This window comes from Helobdella robusta (genome assembly GCF_000326865.2).
Source record: "Helobdella robusta unplaced genomic scaffold HELROscaffold_3, whole genome shotgun sequence".
Lineage (NCBI taxonomy): Eukaryota > Metazoa > Annelida > Clitellata > Rhynchobdellida > Glossiphoniidae > Helobdella > Helobdella robusta.
In genome coordinates this window covers 1,160,967-1,185,458 of record NW_008704501.1, presented here as the reverse complement: position 1 = coordinate 1,185,458, position 24,492 = coordinate 1,160,967, and the positions used below count along the sequence as shown (strand labels likewise).

At 33.8% G+C, this 24,492-nt stretch overlaps 1 protein-coding gene across 1 annotated transcript in view; it reads left to right on the top strand.

The window, feature by feature from the left end:
* HELRODRAFT_66265 (hypothetical protein) overlaps positions 1–24,492 on the top strand; it is a gene marked incomplete at both ends in the record, with an annotated part of 50,233 nt that overhangs the window by 14,017 nt on the left and 11,724 nt on the right. The window lies entirely within an intron of this gene.

Here is a 24,492-nt window from a genome sequence, read left to right as displayed (position 1 = left end):
AAATGATGAAGACGTTACTGAAGATGCCAATGTTGATGATGATAATGATGACGTTGGTGATGATGATGATGATATCGATGATGATAATGATGTAATAAAATATGATAATATTTTAACATTTGCTGGATATATTAACGAAATATGGAATGTGTTCATGAAAAAGTTAGTCCCAATAACTACTGCACTCTAACTAGGTATATAAAAGCCACCTTGTTTAACCCTTTAAAACAATCAGAAGTAACATCACCAACAACAATATTTTAAGGAATCATCACCACAACTACAACCATCACCACTACTACCACCATTACCGCTACTGCTTCTACCACCACCACCACTACTACTACTACCATCAGTACCACAATCACCACTACTACTACTACTACCACTACTGCTTTTACTACTACTACTACTACTACCAACAACAACATCCATTGCGTTGACGTTGTTGTTGAAATGTTTCCTATTATCATTATCATGTATTATCACATATTTATGTACCATCACGACCGTCATGTATAATCATGTCTCCAATACTGATTATCATCATCTTTATCACCATTATCATCCTTTTTCTCGCTCATCCTCATCATCCTCATCTTCATTTTCATTATCATCATCATTCTCATCATCATTATCATTATCGTCATCATCATCATCATCAACCACCACCACCATCAAAATCATCATCATCATCATCATCAACCATCATCATCATCAAAATTGATCACCTCATTTTTATCGATCAGCTCACTAAGTCATCATTTAGTCTATTAATAAGTCATCAAATATATTAATACTCATTAAACTTTTTCACACACAGGCCTAGCCTTTATTTATCGATCACCCCACTAAGTCATCATCTAGTCTATCAACTTGCCGTTACTTCATTTTATATTCCATCGTCAATTACTTTTCTTTTATTTCTCTTCTTATTATTATTTATTTTATTCTAGCATATTTTATTTTTCATGTTTTATCATTTCTCTTCCTCACTTTTTATATTTATTTTCTCACTTATTTGTCTAATTTTGTTTTACTGCCTTGCATGTTGTTACGGTTTCTGCGTCTGTCAGATCCTGATTTTTAAAAAATAATAAAAAAATATCATCATCGTTATCTTCACCTGCTTGCTCTTCATCACTTGCATCCTCATATTATCCATCATCACGTCTGATTAAATTTTGTTCTGGCGATATCAAACGTAGCAATCTTTCATCACTTTCAATCATCATCATTCTTTTCTTATCTTAATCACAACTATCATCTTTATCTCAATCATTATCATTGCCTTATCACAACCGCAATCTTCATATTCGAAATCAGTTACTGCGTAAACCAACAATGTGTAAGCTTACGGACCCACATTTGTTTAAACTGCAACCGCAACGACAACAGCTGCAACAACAAGAACTGCAAACGCAACGACAAAACCACAAATTTCTACAGTAAAACCGCATGCCCACAACCGAACTTCGGTAGAAACTTCTGATTATTTTCAAGATATAAGTATAATATAACATATAGACGTGTGAGTGGCCCCTCTCTGTAACAATTTCAAATTCTGTTTTCATATTGTTTGCACATTTTGCAGCATAAATTTCTTTCATCACTTTCAACTATCATTGATGCCTGAAAAGTATTTTCTACAGAAATATTTTTTCAACATTTGTGTCTAGTGCTCAGCAATATTTTGACAAATCACTTCTGTCCATCTTCCTTTACGGCGTTGGATGCTTTGAAGTTGAGGCGATTCAGTGCTAGGTTGGCTGGTCATTCACGTTTCATAATGGCAACTACAAATTGTCTTACCGAATTAATTTTTATGAGTCGTTGGCTAGGCTAGCGAGAGCCTCAGCCCATTTTTCATTACACTTCCTCTACTTCATCTTTCAGTATTTTTTTTCTTACTCTTTGTAAAACCTTCCAACAACGCCTCTTTCGATTTACATTTCGCAATTTTCTGGATTTTCTGCTTCTTATATCTGCTGCTATCAAGTCTGTTGTACATTTTTCATCATTGATGTTTTTTGTCTGGTTGTCAGTTACATCATCGTCGTCGTTGTCATCATCATCATTGTCATCCATCTTCATCATCATCCTCCTCATCGTCCTCAACCTCAACCTCATCAAAACGTCATTGTTAGCACTTAATGGCTGAAGAAAGGAGCATGTTGTTGCTGCCAGTAGGTCCTCACACCAAACAGAAGTGATGAGCCATCAAAAAAATCAAAACATACAAAGTATATTTATAATGCATAACAAATTTCGATTTTAAACCTTAAGTTTATGATACACTCATCTACAAATACACAGACACACGCATACAAAAACACAGACACACACAAACACACACACACACACGTTTTTCAAAATTATTCTTCATAAAATCAGAATCTGACAAACGCAGAAACTGTTACAGCATGAAAAGTTGGGAAAATGAAGATAAAGTAATGGTTTAAAGAGACAAATAAAAAAAAATAATCAATTAATAGACTAGTTAATGACTTAGTAAGTAAGTTAAGTGATCGGTAAGAAGAAAGAATAAACAAAATTGAGTAAATAACGAAGTCTTAATGAGTGCTAATATATTTAAGTTGCTAGGAAGTTGTGGAAAATAAATAATAATAACATACAAACACACAGACACACACATATAAACAAACACAAACACACACATTCACACACACACACACAAAGAGACACACAATTGCCAGTCAGTCAGTGTTGGGAGAGGTTTGTATGCAAATTGTACAACTCACGCATCATTAACGCATCTGTAACGGAGATGGCTGACTGGAAAGATGGACCATTTGCAGTTTGAAAAAAAACAAGACAAATGGGGCTAAATGGAAAGAGCCAGAGGAAGTAGTTAGAAAGTTGTGGGAATCAAATAATAATTAAATAATTTCTTCAGCAGCGTCAATTTTACTATTGTTTGTTAATTACTAATAAATGAATGAATGACTGACTGAATGAATATATGAATATATGAATTATAAATAAATGAAAGAATCGGGTCTAACAAATTAACATTAACACACACACACATACAAACACACACACACACATACATTCACACACATACACACACATACATTCACACACATACACACCCAAAACACACATATACACAGAAACACACAAACACGCATACATACACACGCGCACACATCCTTAATTATCCTTTTATTTATTTTTAATTACTGTATTATTGTACATGTAAATCCGTATGGTGTCCATTTCATTATTGATGATCACCGATAATGATTATCACCATTCGTCATCATCGTCAACCAACCTCATCTGAAAGATCAGTGATGTTTCATTGTTGGTAGGGGATCATTTACATACATCATCACCCACGTCACATTTCATCCATCTGCTTGTTTGCATTTCAATTAGAAGCTCATGCCAAACTGACGTGCAAGCAACGACCAACTGCCAGCAGTCGTTATCTGAGCTGCCATTTGAAGCATTCGTCGAAGTTGTCCCGACGGTTGTTTGTTTACTATATCACGTGACGTAAGCGCGTGTCCACGTGCGTGATTCAAAACGGAGAAAATGATTTTTTTCTGTTGATGTCTGTCTGCTTTTTGGGATCAGTCACTCTGCAGGCACTCTGTGGTCACTTTGTGGTCACTCTGCGAGCACTACAGTCACTCTGTGGTCACTCTGCATGGTGTGGTTGTCATGCCGCAACTGAAAGAGATAAAATTATCATAACCAGCCTCATCATCATCTCTGTCGTAACTACATCATTGTTGTCATTATCATCTTTATCGTAATCATCACCATGGTCGTCGTCGTCAATAGCATTATCACCATTATCATTAACGTCATCATCACTACTTTCAATAACATCATCATCGGCGTCATCTCATTCATTATCACCACCATCATCACCACCACCACTACCACCACTACCATCATCATCGTCATCATCCTCACCATCATCTTCACCACCATCATCATCACCACCATCGTCGGTACTTCATCTAGCTCATTCATTGCGGCTCGTTTAGACAGCAGAGATAACCTAAATATGAAAGATAAAGTTGCATTGATGACGTCAGTACTGTGGTCCCCATTTTATAGCGCTGCATGCAAAACTCCAGAGAGTCCATGAATAATTTTATTATTTCTTTGTTCTTTGCATATAATATAATGTCTATGCATGGGTGCTCATTTTTGTTGTTTATTTTTATTTCAAACATCGTCATCATTAAACAATCTATTTATTATCATCATCCACTTCCTCTTCCTTATCATTATCATCATTGCCATTATCGTCATCATCATCATTCTCTTTTATATTATCGCCGTCATCATCATCGCCATCATGACTATCATTACCATCATGAGCTTCATCGTCATCATCATCATTTTCGTGTTATCGTCATCATTATATTATCAATATCTCTACAGCATCAGTATCAATATCTCTTCAGCCATCACCATGATTGCCACTTTAATTTTTATCATCATCATCATCATCATCACCATCATCATAAACAAAATTATCATCATCATCACCATCATCACCACCATGATCGTCGTCATCATTACCTTCATCATCACTATCAATGTCACCATCTTCATCAGCGTTATCTTATGATTCATCAGTGATATTTGTTCATCATTGCAGCCGGCATTGGTGTTATTGTGCATTTCGCCTCTGGCTTTGTTATTGATGATGCTGTTGACGATGGTGTTGCTGGTGATGTTGTTGTTGTTAATGATGTTGACGGGGTTGTTTTTGTTGTTGTTGATGTTGTTGTTAATGATGTTGACGGGGTTGTTTTTGTTGTTGTTGATGATGATGTTGTTTGTTTAAGTTACATTTCGTTGGTGCTGCAATTGTGTTCAATGTTATGTTATCAGACGCACAGGCAACTACTTTAAAAATGCACTTGCATACAAATTTGTATTTGAGTTCCAAATCTGGATTTAAACATCAAATCTAGACTAGAATATCAAGCAGGCACTTAATTGTCGAACTGGAACTAACTAATGTTAATATTATTAATAATATAATAATATATATAATATATATAATAATGTAATACATGGTATTAATACCAAATTTTGTACTTAGATATCATCTAAAATGTCTTTTCTCGCAGTTTTCATCCGATAATAGGAATGTTTATGTATAAACTTTGCTTTGCTGTTCTTTAAAAATGTACATTTTAATTTCATTCGTTATTCTTCACGCTCTTCAATCTTCTCAACGTTTGTAGTTCGTTGGTGAATGATTCATGCGAAATAATCAGGTGAGCAGATGAGATGTTGGACCGCAAACTGGAAAACGAAACAATTAATTTAAAAATTTAAAATAATCTGTTTGAAATAATTGTACTCCGCAACAAATAGATTTTAATAAATTTTGTAACAATTTAAACAATTGATGAATTGTTAAAATAAAACAGAACCATCAGAAAATTGAGAACAAATTCATCTCCTCCTCCAACAACCAACCCACCTTTTGAAATCTTTGAAGTTTTAAAAATCAGCCAGCAGCTCATGCGACTGCAGTTGGTTCGTTGCGGATTTTGTCGGTGGCGTTAAATTTTAATGGTCGTTTCCGAGCCTCATAAAAGAATTGGAAGCATGCGGAGACGGGCAGTCAGCACGTATCTTCATCCGTCAACATTTTAAATGCAGTCTTAATGTAATTATAAGGCAATCGTAATGCAGTTCCAACGTAATGTAATGTTCTTGTTGAGCAGCTCTAATTGGATAACTTCATTTAATTCTAAACTTGATTTTATTTATGACTGGGAAGTGATTTCAGTTTAAAGCTTCATTCCCATCAGGCATATTACAAATAATAAGTAAGAAATTGCATTTGCACTAAAATTTCAAGTTGTCCGACTCCCAAAAAATGTTTCTCATTTTTGCTTTTGTATAAAAACCCACCTTATAATAAAAAAAATTCGTTTGAGAGCCATATGAAGTTAGTTAATGTAACTTAGTTTCCCAGTAGAATTGTTTGATGTTTACATTTTGAAAAGTGATAGAAGGTAGAGAAATAATTTTTTTGCATCACTTACTCTGCAGCACTCGTTCATCCTGCTTGCAACTTTTTTGCTGTCTCGCTACTCACAAAAATGCACATTTCAGTCTTAAATTTATTAAGAGTTTATAAATGAGGAAATATTTTTTGCATTTTCTGCATTTGTGAAACTGAGTTAAAGGTTGAATATACATAAAGAGTATTCGGTGCCGGCCTTAGGGGGGTCGGGTGCCACCAGAGGGCGCACAGTAACTGAGGCCGCCAAATGCTGCCTGCAAAATAAACACTAATATTTTTTATATAATAAAAATAAGCTGAAAATAGATTTAGTTAAACTTATATTTTTTTTAACAGAAATTAGTTTTTTCTGGAAGTTTTTTTTTCATGCTAATAATTTGTTAAATTACTTTAATCAGAAAATTTATAAATTTGATCATAATTTTTTCAAACGTTTTTCTAACTAAAATTTATTTTGTACGCTTGTATTTTTTTTGGCGCCCCATATTTTGTGTCTCACCTAAATTCATTCATCATTTTTGGTTCATTTTGCGACATTTTGCCGCGCGTACTTGCTTATTGGTCAAATACTTTCCGATTAAGTTACTCATGGTAGGATACTCTTTGGGAAGCCAAAATAGATAGTCTCAAAGCAATCCGAAATCAAACAAGTAGCTTGGATGATGTTTTAATTACTACATGCGAAGCTGATACCAAAACTCCTGATATTGTACACGAAGCACTTAAATTAGCAGTACAAATTGAAAACTTTTGAATGATTTATAAGTTCAAATGGAAAAGTTAGAACTTAAAAAAATATGAAAGAATGGATTTGCACAATAATGATGTATATGTCACGCTTAAAAGTCGTAAGATCCTTACGAAACAGTTGCTAAAACACAGGCTACAGAGCTGCAGAGTGTCGTCATTCGTTAACAACTTGCTTGTTCATCTGGAAATGTTTGGATGTGATGTGTTTAAAGATCTAATGCGAGAAAATGATGTGAACGTTTGTCGTGTGATGATGTCAGGGAACGTTCTACCTTATTTCGAAATTGTCTGAAAATTTGAACTCAAATTTCGGACGTAAGTAACGAGATCACCGCCATTATGTTGATTGAACACTCACATGACTTAATCAACAAATAACATCTCAAATATATTTCAAAATATATTTATAACATCAATTCATAAATTGATTTTTTTATATAAATAAACACTTTCAGCAAAGTTTCACATTATTCCTATAAATTCGTCCACAGCCTCCCGCTTTACAGTTAACTATGTATAATAGTTTTAAATGGTGTGGTTGCTTGGTGCGTTCGCTAACATCTTATAAAATTAAGTACGTAATTGTTAAATATAAATGCTACAGACAACAGCACACCATTACACACAGACATCTTAAAAAACACAAACTTGAGAAATTTTTGATTGCAAGTTAAAAATATTTCAAATTTTTAACACTCAAACCAAAGTTGGATGAAAAATTGCGGACACTCGGAACAATTGCAGCAATGTGATTGATTGACAAACGTTCGAAACAAACAAACTCTTCTGTTGTTGGGCTGCACTGCTCGCTCAGTTCCTTGCCAACAAAATCATTGTGTTCTTGCTTTTTAAAAACAGTGGCGAATGCACACAGACACAGCACAGGTATGTAATCTACCAGTAAAACGCTGTCATGTAATGAAACAAAAAACTGAATGCATGTAAATGGCAAGTGTAAGTTGTACTCATTTCATGCAGTCATTTATAGATCGTAACTACATTGAAAGCAGATGACTTAATAAATAGTATAGATTGAAATTTCAAACTCGCATATAAATGATTATTATTAATTTTTTCTGTTTTTTAAATAAATTTACAATCAACTCAAGCTGACACGTACAAAAGAATGCATACTTGCTTGTTTTATTAGAAAGCATTGTCGTCGGCCAAACAGCCTAGCAGATTGTTTCAGTTTGAAAACGTTGAAAATTTTTGAAACAGTTTTGGGAATTCATCTGGTCGAACGCTGCAAACGAGCAAATAGAATGTGCTGTCCATTGTGCTGTTCTATTTTAAGAGCTCAACAATTGCCTTAACAAAGTTATTTTTTTAAAATCTAGACAAAAATTAAATTTGTTTCCAAAATGTCAAGAACAAAATAAAAATATCCAGTTGTTTGTTTGACGACAGATAATTATTTTAAAAAGGTAATAATAGGGCTCCCTGTGCAAGACCACTCGACCTACTTTTTAAAAAAATTTAATACTTTATCGTGAATGAAAAAGAGGAAAAACAATTGAGTGAATAAGTGAGCGAATCAATTCGTTTATTTATTTATTCATTCATTTATTCGTTCGTCCGTTTATTTATTTATTCGTTCATGCGGAGGTACATAATTATTGCATAATTTATTCACGTTAAGCAAGAATGCTTGGATGGGAAGTGGAGCAAAACAACTGACTGAAAGAAAAGAATGACTCATTTAGACCACCAAACACGTACACGCGCACACGCACACACAAGAAAACACGCACGCAAGATGCACACGCATTCATTTGTCCGCCCGGCTGTACACGGAATGCACGACATCATGGTGTGCACGCCATCTCCTGTTATAATTCACGTGCGATGAATGTGCCTGAGACGGTTGTGCGTGCGTGCGTGTGTGAGCGTGCCTGTGTGTGCGTGCCTGTGGGTGCATGTGTGTGCGTGCGTGTGTGTACCAATGTGCTATATATGTATGTATGCATCACGTTCTTGATATGCAATGTATTCTGTGTATAATGTCTTTGTGCGCGCGTGTTGTTGTGTGGTGCGTGATTAATTGTGCGCGTGGGATGATAATTTTGTTTTCGTCATCGTGCGTGTGAGTAACGTTTGTTTCACGTACCAGGATGATGATGATGATGGCAGTGTTGATGATGATGGTAATAATGATGATAAAAGTGCTGAAACTTATTGAAATGCATTAGTTTTAGTTTAACTTGAATACATGGCTACACACAATAATAAATGTTGATATATTTTAACAACAAAATATTCGTTCGAGAAATATTGCTAACTCCATAAAATTAATTCCCATAAAAACTTCTTCCCTATTTTATTGCAGCATTCAGTGGAAAATGTTCACGTTACACGTGTACAAGTGCAAAACGGATTTGTTTTTATGTTAAGTAAAATGATGATGAATTGTTGCTCGTGAAAAACACAACACATCTGTCACAACTACTCCAATGTCGTTTCGTTGATCAGAGATTGCATGCTCTACTGCATTCCATTTTGAATGATTTTTAAAGCACTCTCCGAACAAATAACATTTTTCTCTTTTAAGATCTCCCTCCAAAAAATTTCAGAAGATGTGTGAATCGACGTATCACGCAGTGATTGCATATGGCAGGCGAGAATCTGTTTGCATTCGAACCTGGTGTCTGCAACGCTGGGTTAGGAGTCTTAAAACATTACACCATTTGGTCACCCAATTCATCAACGTTTAATCATACTAGATGAAACATGCTGCATTTTTGTTTAAATTCAAATACCATTGAATGGAATTTTAAACAAAACTTCAACTAACTTTGGTTTTATTGATCAATCGTATATGTTCATTGCTTTGTTTTAACTATTTTACTACTTGATTAATGTAAACACACATCCACGCCACACACACACACATACACACCACACACATACCACACAACGCCACACACACACACACATACCACACACACATACACACACAAACACAAACGCACACACAAACAATAAATTGTACAATTTTTGTCACAAATTAAAAATGTAATGATCGCTTTGATTCATGTTAGCTCTGTTGTTTTCAATGTTATGCGTTGTTAAGTACTGGTGACGATGGCTGAGAAGTTGTCCTTACAGTTAAATTGCTGTGACGATGCATCGAAATAATAAATATAAAATGTTGGATGATATCATTAATGATATAAAAAAAGAAATATGATGGTATTGATGATATATGAAGAAAAAATCGGATGATATCATAGATCTGAAGATATTGATGACAAACGCGGATGTAGCGGCAGGCGTATCTTCTGATTGATTCAGGTCAAAGTTCAAGTTCAAAAATTTTCCATCGTTTTCTTGAGAGATGATGGCTTTAATGCAGGCACGCAAGGGAAAATATTGATTTGCAAATATGGACAGAATATTGAGAGAAAAAAAACAATATAAAAATGAGATACCAACAAGACGAGAAGTAAGGGGTTGACAGGCCCTGCGGCTTCCACAAAAAAGAACCCTTTAAATAAAATTAAAATATTATGTTTAAGTTTCAAACCAATTTTTTTAAATTTTTTGCAAGCAATACTTGACTTGCACAAACATAATAATGATGTTGCTTTATTTTAATTATTTTATTTAATTATATTGTAATTTATTTTTCAATAAATAGTATTTGATTTTAAAAAATTTCCGCGTTTCTGGTTGAAATCCTTTCCTTTATTGGCAGTGAATTTTTAAAAGACGTGACGAAAAAAAATTTTAAAAATTTAAAAAGTCTTATTATATTAATATTAAGATTATAATTAATATTGATAATAATATCGTTGGTAATATTACTAATCTTCCTGATTCTACACTCCTTCCTTTAAGTAAAGCTTTGCTGCTCGTCTGGTTGCTAATGCCCCTATCTATCCTCATATATCTCCATAGCCTGTACTTTTGCACTGGCCAGTAAAATAAAAAATATAATGTAAACACACACACAAACCACACATATTACATTACACATTAATGTAAATATATCTAAATTATACATCATCAATGAAATTATACAATATGAATAATTTTTTAAATTTGCACATTAATGTTATAGTCTCAATCTAAATTATTTCTTAGGTACTTATCAGATATATTAATTGAACCTACACGCCCCGGTTTACGATTGTCTTCTCACACTCACTTCTTCTTAACTCGGGTTAAACACCTTTATACTAAATCAGAATTTGCTTTTTCTGATCCTATTCCACGAAATTCTCTACCTCTATCTCTGACTACTTTTCCATCACTTACGATGTTCAGAGAGATCTCAAGACCCATCTTTTTGCAAAATAGCAGTTTGATTGATTGATAGTGCTGTTAATATTATTAATTAAAAAAGTATTTTTTACAATACTTTAGATAACATTTCTTAATAGTTATTGTTGAAGTGAATTCACTGAGTTTTATTTCTCCGATGATTTTCTTGCCAGTTTTCTACGCCACACAAATCCTTGTTGTCGCATATTTCCTGCGCAGTCAGAAGTTTATTCAGAGGAAGGTGAGTGTGCTTTTGCTTGCTCCCCAGCTCATTCAATGTTCTGTATTTTTATTTGCAGCACCGCAACCAATACGGTCATTAGTATTGTATCTGACTTTGCTTTTTCAACATCATCTTTGTCATCATTAATGTCATCACGGTAGTCACCACTATCACCACCACCATCATCACCACCATCTTCCTCCTCGTCATCATCATAATCATTCTCACACCTATCCTAATCATTGAATAGCTCGTGTTGCGTTTGAACCCGGTCACAACAAGGCAGGAAGGACAGTTTCATAGTTTCATCAATGAGCTATCCAGCTGCCCACTTGAAGCGGTCACACAGTTTCCCAGTACAAAAATACAAACAGACATTTAGAAACATGCATATATGCAGAGGAGGTGCATGTGTAGATACCCATGTGTTTATGAATATGTGCACTAACATACATTCACATGCATGCACACATACAAGTAAGCGCAAAAACACAGGGATATACACATACACATGTGCACACACGCATATATGCACACAAATGTGCGTGCACACGCATGTGCCTTTCCTAAAACCGTCAATCAAGAAAAAATTTTTCAACACTTTTTCTTCTAGTTGTTGTTTGAAATGTTTGAAGTTAATTTTCCGCCTCTATATTTTTTAGCACGAGGCTGCTTCCGTTTTCTAAGAAAAAAAAGTTGACATCATTACGTGCGCATCTAATGTAATAAGAAAATTCTTTCTGGTTCAACAACATGAGTTCAATGCTCTACTTTTGTGCCAACCAACATTTCCACCTTATCACAATATCCCATTCAAAATAAAAACAAATAAAAACAATAAATATATAATATGAAACTAACTCAAGAACACACACACACACACACACACACACACACACACATTCACATACATGCACACACACACACACACACACACACACACAAGAACGCCCCACATAGATATAAGCAGCAGCAAGCTATTTTTTATCTGAGTGTCACAATTGATGAGACAAAAAAATTTAATTTAATTTTTGACTTACTGGCGGGACTCACGCCTTATTGAATTAAATTTATTTTTTATGGATTCTCAACATGCCTCAATCAATTTCTCATGTTGTTTGATAGCAATTTATTTTTTATTAAAGCAATCGTTGCTTCCAATTTAAAGTCATTAAATTGCCAAAGTTAACAATTAGTATCAATCAAAATTCAGCGGCAGACATGAAGATGGCATGATTTGATGTACAGACTTGTAACATTCCATCACTGCATTCATTAAAAAAAACAAATTCGAATTGCTACCAACTGCAGACTGGTTAATCGTTTCGTTGCATCACTTTTCTTTAAATTTGGACATCAATTATCTTCAACTGAAAAGACTTAGTAGCTTAGACCATGGTTAATTGGATTCATTGAGACTTTAGCTCATTTGTGTTGTTGGTTGTAAATAAACTTTCGTGGGGTCTGACGAAGCCAGTGGCGAATCTAGGGGGCAGAGGGCAATGTCAACTATTACAATTTTAACATTTTCAAAACTTAGCTCCCCGTCAATGTTGTCTTGATTCAACACAGAGCGAGGCAGATCTGATGTTTTTTCTTTAAATTATCGATTGTTAGGAAGCGTGGCTTCATGAATCATGGGGTGTTATTTATTTAGTAACAAAGAGTCTCATGAACAAGGAAAACAGCATAGCAAATGGTCTGACCTTCTTCATCAATTGATCTCAATCAACATTTAAAACATAACACAATACAATACAGAAGACGCTGAATACGAAATCAACGGCGTTGGAACATAACATCCTTAAGAGGTAATTGACGAATTTGCATTTTAATTACATTAGCATGACGTCAAGCATTCATCACAAGAGGTTGACGACTTATTCATTGTGTTTTATGCGCATTAAGTAAATATCTGCAATATGTGCTGAGATTTTATATATTTGTGTTTCTAAAACATTTAATTTTTAACTTTCCATAGTTTTATTTACTTTGCTTTATAGATAAGTTTCCCTTTCTTCACTTTTTCAGTTAGCTAGCCAGGGGCGCGTGTATTGTTTTTGTCAATGAGCTTTATTTATTTGATTATTTCTGTTTTAATAAATTATATTTCAACAAATTTTATCAAATATTCCTCCACATATTAAGTCGTGAACCTCTGCACTGGTTAGATCTTCTCGGTGTTGACATCTAAATACATGATTATCCACATTTTGCTATTCATACATTTGTGCATTTGAATATTCATTCATGCATTTGGATATTCAAACATGCATCTGAATTCACTTATCCATTTATAAATAACCACCTTTTTAAACATCTGAACGAAGAAACATTCACTACATCCATACTAGCATGCCATCCTATCACGTATTTAAATTTACTTCAATTCATATCAACCGAGTTGAATAATTTCAGTGGACTTAAATCCCAAAGGAACGTGACAAACCTTTCTCTCGTTTATAAGCATGCATTATATGCATATGTATACATACACACAACATACAAACAAGCATAAGCATACAATCATACCCACATCAATACACATAAAATCAGACATACATATGCACGTGCAAACACCATGAATTTTTTTTAATATTATATAAGAAAGCAGGATATGTTTGTTGAAACATTTAGTTTTTGTTCATGTTTTTGTTCAGATTGAATCAGTGGACCAGCCATCAGTTCGCTATTTGCATTGAAACAATAAAGGGTTAAACGTCTTTCCAATAGTCTGAATAATTGTCATTATCATCATCTAATTTGAGTAGTTTATTTGTTTGCCACAGTTTTTATGACAACATAGATTAAATTATCAGGATAGTTTGATGATAATTGTTCGGACATACATGGTCAAAATAACAATTGTTAGATACATTCTTGTACAACAGTTGATCGAGCAATAAAAATATTTTGCGCACACAAGTACAGCTCATTTTGTATTGGGATCTCGTTAAGACAAGCTAAATTTTTGCAGCAGTTCATTCAGGTTTGAAGCCTAAAAATTAAAACAATAAATACAAAAAATGTAAAAAATAAATATAATTAAATAAGTAAGTTTATATATATATCTATATATTTATTTATTTTATTTATTTATGTGGAATCACTCTTTAAAATGTCCCTGTAGAGGACACAATCGGCATAATCATAGATAGAATATACAATTCCAGTCATTCATCACTACCAATTCCAATAGATGAATTAGTTGCACTACTAAGAATATGTACAGCCGAAGCGTCTTTGTTGGCCCGGGTAACACACTATATTAGCAAATAGACGGTGTAGCAATGGACTCTCCATTGGGAGTACTCTTCGCAAACTTCTATGTTGGACATATCGAAGAAATGTTATTTAAAGAAGAACCAGAGCTAAAACCTAATATATACTGCCAATATGTCGACGATATCTTTGTTACATATGAAGACGATGGTCACATAGCCAGACTTCTACAACGATTAAACATGACAAAATTAAAGATTACAATGGTAAAATCAACTGACAACAAACTGCCAATCCTAGGCGTACTAATACAAAATGTGCAAAATGAATTTAAAACCTCAGTCTAAACCAAAGCAACAAACAAAGGTCTATGCCTCAACGGCAATAGTGAATGTTATCAAACATATATAGAGAGTACAATCTCTGCTTTTGTAAACCGAGCCTACACACACGCTTCTGATATAGAAAGATTGAGAACAGAACTAGATAGAATCACTAAACTACTTATTAACAATGTATATAAAAATTCCATGATTCAGAAAATAATAGAACGCAAAGAACAAATAATCAGCAACAACAATGCAACTAACAATAGTAACAAAAAGAACATAGTAATATATTATAAGAATCACATGTCAACAGCTTTCGAACAGGATGAAAAATTATGAAAAGAATCATAAAAAATAAAGTCCATGCAATCAACGAGAATGATTTTATTAAATTTCGAATATACTACTCCAACCAAAAAACGTCATCTCTTGTGATGAAAAACAACTGCACTAGTAAGCCAGAATCGATAATAGATCATAGCCATCTAATATATTTGTTCAAATGTAATATTGGTGAGTTTGGGCACCATAATTCTGAATATATTGGTATGACGACGACCAAGTTGTAGAGAAGACTCACACCTACAAAGTGGCGCAATAAAGAATCACATGAAAGAGAAACACAAAACTGAAATTACTAGACAAATCTTGGACCACCATTATAATTTACGACTAGCCAAATCAATACACATAGAACAAAGACATCCGATAATAAATATTCAACAACGGGCATTTGGAATTCTTCCCACCAATAAATTTAGAAACAGAAGAATCATCGATAATGAAAACACTTTAAAGTGTTATATTTTACAATGTTGAAGCTTGTGAAACTAAGTATTCACTTTAAACAAACAAAGAATCAACAAAGTAGAGTAGATGCACAGTATACATATATATTTGAGCATCTGGGCACAAACACAACATATCAATTTGAACACAGAATACGGTATAGGAATACCGAAAAAAGCTTTTCTGTTCTATTATGCATAAAATAAACAAAAATTTTGGTTTTGAACTAAAGAAACTTGAAAATGATTTACGATCTACCGTTAAAAAAAATCGAAAAATTAAATTTGAAGTTAACGCTGAACATGCTGTGATTTTCATCAATATTATTATTATTATTATTATTATTATTATTATTATTATTATTAGTATTATTATTATTATTGAAACATTTATGAAGCGCTATTTAAACGAATCTCAAAAGCGCTATCTAACAAAAACTGAACTTAGCAACATAATTGAGATAACAAACGAGAAATCATAATGCATCGTACAGAAATAAGATTAAAATTTGGTCATAAACAGAAAAAGTAATCGATTCAATATAACGAAAATACGAAATAATATTTAGAACATGTCGACTAAACAGAAAGAATCGATCAATAATGCATTACAATGAAAATAGATGAGTTTTCAGTTTCTTCTTGAAATCACGCAGGTTTAGGTCCGGATTTCTGAGAGCAGCAGGCAGGTTGTTCCAAACAGTTGGTCCAGAAACAGCAATATTACGAGAGCCTAAACTGAGACTCGTTGTTGGGATCAACAGCAGGTTTGAAACAGGATCTCAAGTGTGCTCCAAATGGTTTTGAAGATCTCTTTTTGAACCAGTCAGACAAATAAGATGGAGCTAGACCGTTGATAGACTTGTAGACAAGTGTTGAAATTTTGAGCAACACTCTTTTGTCGACGGTTAGCCAATGAAGTTCCTTCAATATTGGAGACACATGGTCGTATTTTTGAGCTCCAATAACAACTTTTGCGGCTCGATTCTGTATTGACTGCAGTACAGCCATGGATCGATCAGGTAAGTCATAAAACAAACTGTTGCAATAGTCGACGCGTGAGTGCACAAATGCATGAACCAACGTCTGTAACGTGGATGCATCTAGGGATCGTCGAATTTGATTGATTTTCCTGATTTGAAACATGCATTCGGCTGAGAGCTTCTTAATGTGTTGTTTCATTGACAAACCTGAATCAATTATGAAGCCCAGATTAGCCGCTGCTCACAAAATGGGATGCCCTCATCATTAACAGTTATTGAATCTATGTCTATTCTTGAGAGTTGCTGCCATGTTCCGATTGGTAAAAAAACTGTTTTGTTTTGGTTTAGTTTTAAACCATTGTTTTGCATCCACTTATTGACCCCAGACAAACATTCAACCAATTTGTCCAATTCTGATTTAAAAGAATCTGGTCTGCTCGTAACAATAATTTGTAAGTCGTCCGCAAAAGCATGCCCTGAAAAACCAATTGATTCTATTATCTTTAGTATTTCATATGTATAGATCAGGAATAGAATAAGCTCTAGAACCGAACCTTGTGGCACACCAGACAACAAAACATTAACCTCAGACAATTTACCACCGAATGATACCTGTTGTTATCTACCTACCAGATACGACTCAAACCACCTCAGAACAGCACCAGAGATTCCAAAACTGCAACGTAGTCTCGTTAAAAGTATTTGTGATCTACGCAATTCAATGCGGATGACTTATCAAGAAAGACTAGCATTGCCACATTTTGTTCATCAATTGCCCCGTACATTTCTGAGAAAACTTGCAAAAGAGCAGTTTCAGTCGAATAGTACTGACGGAATCGAGATTAAAATTTCAGCATTAAATTGTTATTGTTCAAGTAACTGAGTGTTTGCCTGGCAACCACACGTTCTCTAATTTTAGATGGGAAAGACAGATTAGAAATTGGTCTGTAATTCCCAACATCATTTTCGTCTAGATTATGTTTCTTCAGCAGCGGAGTTATGATAGCATGCTTGCAGCCAGAGGGAAACTGTTCCACATTTAAACTGCTGAATGAAATATATATATATATATAATATATATATATATATATATGTTGGTAATAGACCATAATTTTTACAATATTCTATAAATTCTACCGAATGACTTGCGTTAAAATGTTTGTAGTTGAAAAAACGAACTACAAACATATTAACGCCACACATTCGGTAGAATTTATAGAATATTGTAAATATATATATATATATATAGTACTTTCTTTCTACAGCTACAAAGATTGTATTGGTCAAGAAATGCCTTCTTGCTGACATTTTTAATAGTCTGGTGGTGACTTCGGGACTGTCGGGATTGTACTACTGCAATTCGTTGTTGCATGATGCTGGAGGGCAGGAAAAAAAGAATAAAGTTAAACGAATCCAGAATGCTGCCGCCAAATTGGTCATTGGTCACAGTAGACGTTGTCGCATCACCAAGTGGTTGGAGAGTCTCCACTGGCTACCGATCAGGGAACGGATAAGATTTGAGGTAGCAGTGCTGGCTCATGGTTGCAAACATGGTGATAGTCCGAAATATTTGAAGGAGGTGTTTTGTAAGAGAGCTGAAGTTGATGTGGGACATGCATGTTAAAAACGATGGCAATTCTAATGACTAGAACAACACAGGGTGACAGATGTGTGCAGGTTGCTCTGCTAAAAATATGGAACGATCTTCCGACAACATTGAAGCAGATCCTTCCATCAAATAATTTAAGACTAGAGTTGAAAAGTTGTTTTCTCAACACAGCATTTAATTACAGTTCAATCCTCTGAGGAATGCCAATAGAGAAAATAACAATAATAGTAATAATGATAATAAAAACATACAGACACAAAGCTTTAAATTAGTACATAACATTTTGTACATAAAATTCTTTGCATAACGTTCTACGATATTCCTGCTGCACACAAGCTCTATATACGGCGTATAATCTAAATAGTGAACATTAGCAACGTCATTAGCAACAACAAAAACATCGTTAGCTGGTGGCCGCCTGACATCCACAACAGCAGCATCATCACCATCAACAACATCGTCATCAACAATGAACTAACAGGAATTTGTTTGCAACCAATGCTGAATGAGATTAGAACTTAACAAAGATCGGACTTGTTTATGATGATCATAATCATGATCATGGCAAACACAATGATGATGATGACGACGACGACGATTTTAATGAATGCGACAATGATCGTAATAAATGCGATGTCGACGATGATGATGGTGAAAGGAGGTTTTTTGTATAAAATCGACCGAAAAAGTCATCAGCCACACTACCACAAATTTTGGCCTCCCATAAAAATTTTGGCCTCCCCAGTCAAGATTTAAACATTTTCAAAATGCTGCCCTCTTGCTAAAGTTGTCTTGATCCGCCACTGGTTTGTGATAATATATGAATATTTAGGACCGAGCTGTGGATGGTACAAGTCGTCAGGTCTAACTTGGTTCTCTCTCCTCTTAAAGCCAGGATGACAGAGTGGAGCTTCAACGTTGACGTTGATTGACTTCATTCAAATGAGTGTTCATGCGGTCGGTCTGGCACGCATCTCATCGCGTTACCGACCTGAAATATTATTTGCGCTGAACAATCTTATTTGCAGCTGTTTTGAATCACTGGGGGGAGGACGTCAAAGCGGCAAAAATCCAAGAAAAGAAAATTTTCCTTACAGGTAAAATATGTGTAAGTGTACATATTTGATGTCTAAGTACCTTTGTTTGTGTATGCGTAACAACCTGATTACATGTGCAGAAAAGTTTCAAGACTGTGTGGTGTGTGCATGTGAACGTGCAACTGGCGTCTCTAAAATCTTTCTTCATGCGCGTGCGGGCATTTATCCGCTTGGAGCTTTTTGGAAGTTGACGTATGAATGGATGCAAATTTGATTTGTGCGAGAGAATATATGAGTGTATAAATCTGTCAATTTGTTGAATGGGCACAATTTTATACATACATCTTTATAAGTATCTTCATGATTAGTATTTATGCGAGCATGTTGTATGCCTTGCGTTTGTGTGTGTGTTTGTGTAATATGCGTGAATGTATGTGGCTTTTGCGAGTTGAGCGTTCAATTGAAATATTTGCATGCGATAATAATGTTGGGAACATTGAAACAACTTTTGATAATAAATGTAGCAATAAAAAAATGACGATACAACGATCTAGCACTTTATAATTCTATGTACATGCACCAAGTTTGTGATCGTTTGATGTGCACTTGAAATTTCAAGCGCTCTCAATATTCCGAGGGGACCCTGCGTATCTTTTCATGGATTCCATCTTAGTAATTATATGCATGGTTAGTTAGTTGCCAGTTACAAATATACCGTTCATTTGTTTTTCAATACATTTTTAAATTGATCCTATTTAGTCCGCAGGCAATGTTTTTCAGACTTCGTGCTTATTGCAATTCTGCAGTTGATGAGGACAATTTTTTATTAAAAAGCGATCTGATAATGGTGTGGTAGATTGTGTGGTGCGTATTAAAATACCTCTAAGAGATTATTAAATAAATTATCATTAGATGATAAGAAATAAAATATTCTTTAATTTTCATTTATGTTTAATTAACAGACCAGTCAATATATTTGAATGTTATTGTATTAGTAAGAAGTTCAATATGCTACTAACTTGAAAAACAAAAAATTCTTACAACGTAAAAAGTGTTTATACCGTAAAATTTTATACTCTATTTTAACAAGCGTTATCAATTAATCAGTTAATCGATCGTGCAACCGATCATCAGTCGGTCGGTCAATCAGTCAGTCAATCAACCAATCAATCAACTAATTATTTGTTTTGAATGCTTGAGAGGAACAAATAAAAATTATAAACTAAAAAAACTAATAAACTAATATTGAATAAACAGAAAAGCCCTCTGACGAAAAATATCTGCAACCTTTATTATGATGATTGTGATAAAAATGCGCATAAAATGTTTGGCAAACTTTTACAAGATATTCCGCGCGTACAAATGATCTTATCACCACACAACAAACACAAAGTCGCTCGTTAAACAACCATCATCTCAAACAATCCCAATTATACCGTAGTCAAATTCCAAATTCAAAATCAATTCAAAAAAGTTCCAGCATGTAATTATTTCTGGAGTTTACAAGACCTGGAGGACAGACAGATGCCGCAGAGAATTCTTAAAAGTTGAACATCCCATTGAAGATTACAGGCGAATGTACAAAACGAACAACGAGGTGCTGATCAAATGGAAAACATGAAGAGAGGATATTGATTAGCGTTGTTGAGGTTGGACATATGCGCGCTGTTCTTTACAGTGAAATTACTTCCTCTTACATTTTGAACAAAGTCTGTTTTTTGAGCGACAGAATGTGGAGGCCTGGCATAGCATAACACATGAACGTGCAGAATCTTTAATTGTAAGCAAATTCTCTGCAATAGAAACAATCAAAACAAATTTGAACGATCACGAAATAAAAAGTGTTTTCATTCAACAAAGTACTCCCATTGGAAACATTAAAATGAAAATATTTGACCAACACGCGAGTTGTTGATTGCATCGTTGCCGTGTCTTCATACAAAATTTCAATTCCATAATTATTACAAATAATAAACATAAATTAATAATACATAAAATTATTGAAGTACTTAAAATGAATTTAATACTTCCCTTGATATCAGCAGTGAGTGTTGGTCTTTTATGTGATGTGATGTTGACATCTGCAGATCTTTTAACTTCAATTATTTGTCCACAACTTAATTACCTTATAATTAACAAAATTAAAATTTGAGAAGTTTATCTAAACTTTCACGTCCGATACACATATATATGCACATTCCACCAACCAACCAACCAACAACATCCCACTTATCTACGTGACCATCTACACACAGAAGTATCTGCTTATCCAGTGGGATTGTTGCTGATTGCATCTGGAATTCCGGATAGATGAGATTAAAAATTTATTTACTTGTAGCGGTTTGTGTCACGATGGCGATCTAATAATACAAACACGTTTTGAAAGTAGAAAACAATTTTTATATTTTTAAACGGTTGATAAAAAATCCAAAAACTCATTTTGCTGAGATGCCATGCATGGAATACCTAGAGACACCAAAGCTATCAATCAAATGTTTATAATTCGTAAATTAAAAGAGGTTAAATGATTATATGGCTCTCAATAATACCTACTTTAATATTAATCAAAGCACCACTGCTGTGAATAGTTTAAAAACAACGATATTTTCATTATTATTGTTGTTATTATTATTATTATTATTTTATTATTATTTTCATTGTTATTGTTATTATTATTATTGAAACCAGAAAATAGTTGAACAAGTAGTTGCCACCAACACCAATCTCTATAGATGGGACATAACGACTAAGCAATTGTACCCTCTCTGCTATGCTAGTGTCAGATCGCAAATCCTAACGATTAAAACTAACGATTCTCAAAATAATTAAAAAAAACACCACAAATTAACGAAGTAATTTGTGGGGCTATATAAAGAAAACACTGCGATATGGTTCTGATATTCGGACTATTGATGAGTCCCAGGTAGAGACGAAACACGTATCCAGCCTATCTAAAGAGATACACTTTTTTTCTTCTTTTCACTTTTGCACACTACTCATCCTGGTTTTATGTTTCTATACATTTGCGCGCAATCGCAACACTAGGCAGAACAATTGAAATGTGTTGAAATGACAATTGAAATGACAAAATTAGCGGATTGCTTGACAGCTGTTTGAGACTGTAAGCAAAATCAATTTGTTTCATTTTTGCAGACTTCATTGTAGATGGAATACGTCCTATATCGGCCATGTTTGACACCTTGCATCCAGGTATGGCTGTTTTTTTTACGGTGACATTATTGAAATTCTGGAGCTTACTGTCTGCCGCAAGACAAACCTGTCCAACTCAAAACTGTACAAGACCAACAAACAGACGGAAAAACTTATTGAAAAAATTTTATAAACATTGCGAAGTAACTATTCAATCTTGCGAAATATTTCCAATAGGTTTTCTAAATAAATTCGATTTGTTAACAATAAATATTTTATGGTCGGATTCTTTTAAAAACAATTTAATTCTATCTGTAATTTCTTCCTCGTACTTTATTTATTGTAAACAAAATAGCATGTATCAATAATTCGATGTGTGGCTTCTTAGCACTTTGCACTTGTCACTTTTTATACATTGTTATTATATCTTATTAATGCATGTTTTTAGTTGAAATAAAATATGTTCCCAATATTATGATTATTGTTGTTATTATTATTATGAAACTTTTCGCCAATATTATTTTTCTTGTTGTGATCGCGTTAATGGAATCATTAGAGGAAAGATGCATGAGATGGAAGAAGTGATGCGTGGGATATCGGTCTGACGCTGATCTGTTGAGTTTTGTCGTTTGAGTGAGGGATTGATGTTGTTGTTGTTGATGCTGTCGATGCTGCTGATGATGTTGTTGTTTATAATGTTGTTGATGTTGTTGTTGACGTGTACGCTCATCCACTGAAATATTTTTATTAATCATAAATTTAGAAAATTATTTGGAAGATGTTAGCAGCGGAGGATATGAATGATAATTTTGAAAGAGCGATTTTAAGGAATATATGTCTTGATTACCTGGTGCGATCCTACTTAGTGGGATTTCGTTAACGGAAAAGGAATGCGTTAAAACAACGAAAAGAATACGAAAACGAAAATTTTTCAAAAAACTGAAACGGAATGTAATCAAAAAAATTAGAACGAAAACGAAACGTAAAAAAGTTAAAAAAAATTTTTAGCGTCGATCCTCTTTTTACAAAACAATTCACGATACCATCTATAACCGTTGTTTAAATTTAATTTTTCATGTGTTCATTGTTATCCATTGCCATTTCTCCGCTATTTATCAGCCTCCATTGTTTATTTAACTCAATTACAGATTACTGAAGCTGCAGTGATATCTCTTAACAATTGTATCTATTGTATAGTCTTAACCATATATATATTTATAAATATGGGTGAAAATAAGTTGATTTGTCATCAGATACATCAGCCAGTACGACTACATAAAGAACTCCATCTTCTAACCACAACCAAAGGTGCATTTTGGAACACATAACTCATTTTAGGCTAGAGGCGTTTCATCTCTTACGGGACTCGCCAGTAGCCCGAGTTAAAACAACAGCTTTGTGCAATTCCTATCTAATTAGATAAGATCGCAAACTAAGGTGTTTTTAAGTAATTCACACACACATATGTATTTATATATGATTTTTTTTCCATGTCCTGACAGCTAACATACACACGCGATTGATTGGCAGTACGAATTTTTAAATAACTTTCAAGATTAGCTGATCAACATTTTTGAAGGTCAGATCGAAAGAGGTTTAAAATTTATCAATGTGAATTTTTTATCGCGTGACAGACCGTGCAAAAATCTGCTGTCATTCCTAAGGACTTGAGTGTGTGTAATCCTTTCATTAAATTTGTCTTCAACCAAAATTTCAGACTTACTTTTATTATTACGTTGATTTCTAATTACATATGTAGACTGAATTTTAATTTTTTAATATTTTTTAAAATAAACCAAATTGTAAATTTAGTTTTTATATTTTTTTGTTATTTTTTACAGTAACTTTTGAATTAGTAATTTATCATGGTTGCCAAACACGAGGATTTTAAATCAAATATTTTGCAAGAGCATGAAAATAATTCCATTGAAAAATAATCAAAATGAATAAAATTTTTAAATAATGAATAAATACTTATTAATAAACTATAAAAATATAAAATTTGTAAAATTTAATGAAATTGATGAAAACAAAAGAGTGAGACCAGACCTTGAAGCGCACTGAAAATGTGTGCGGGTGCGTTCGAGGGCCAGTATAG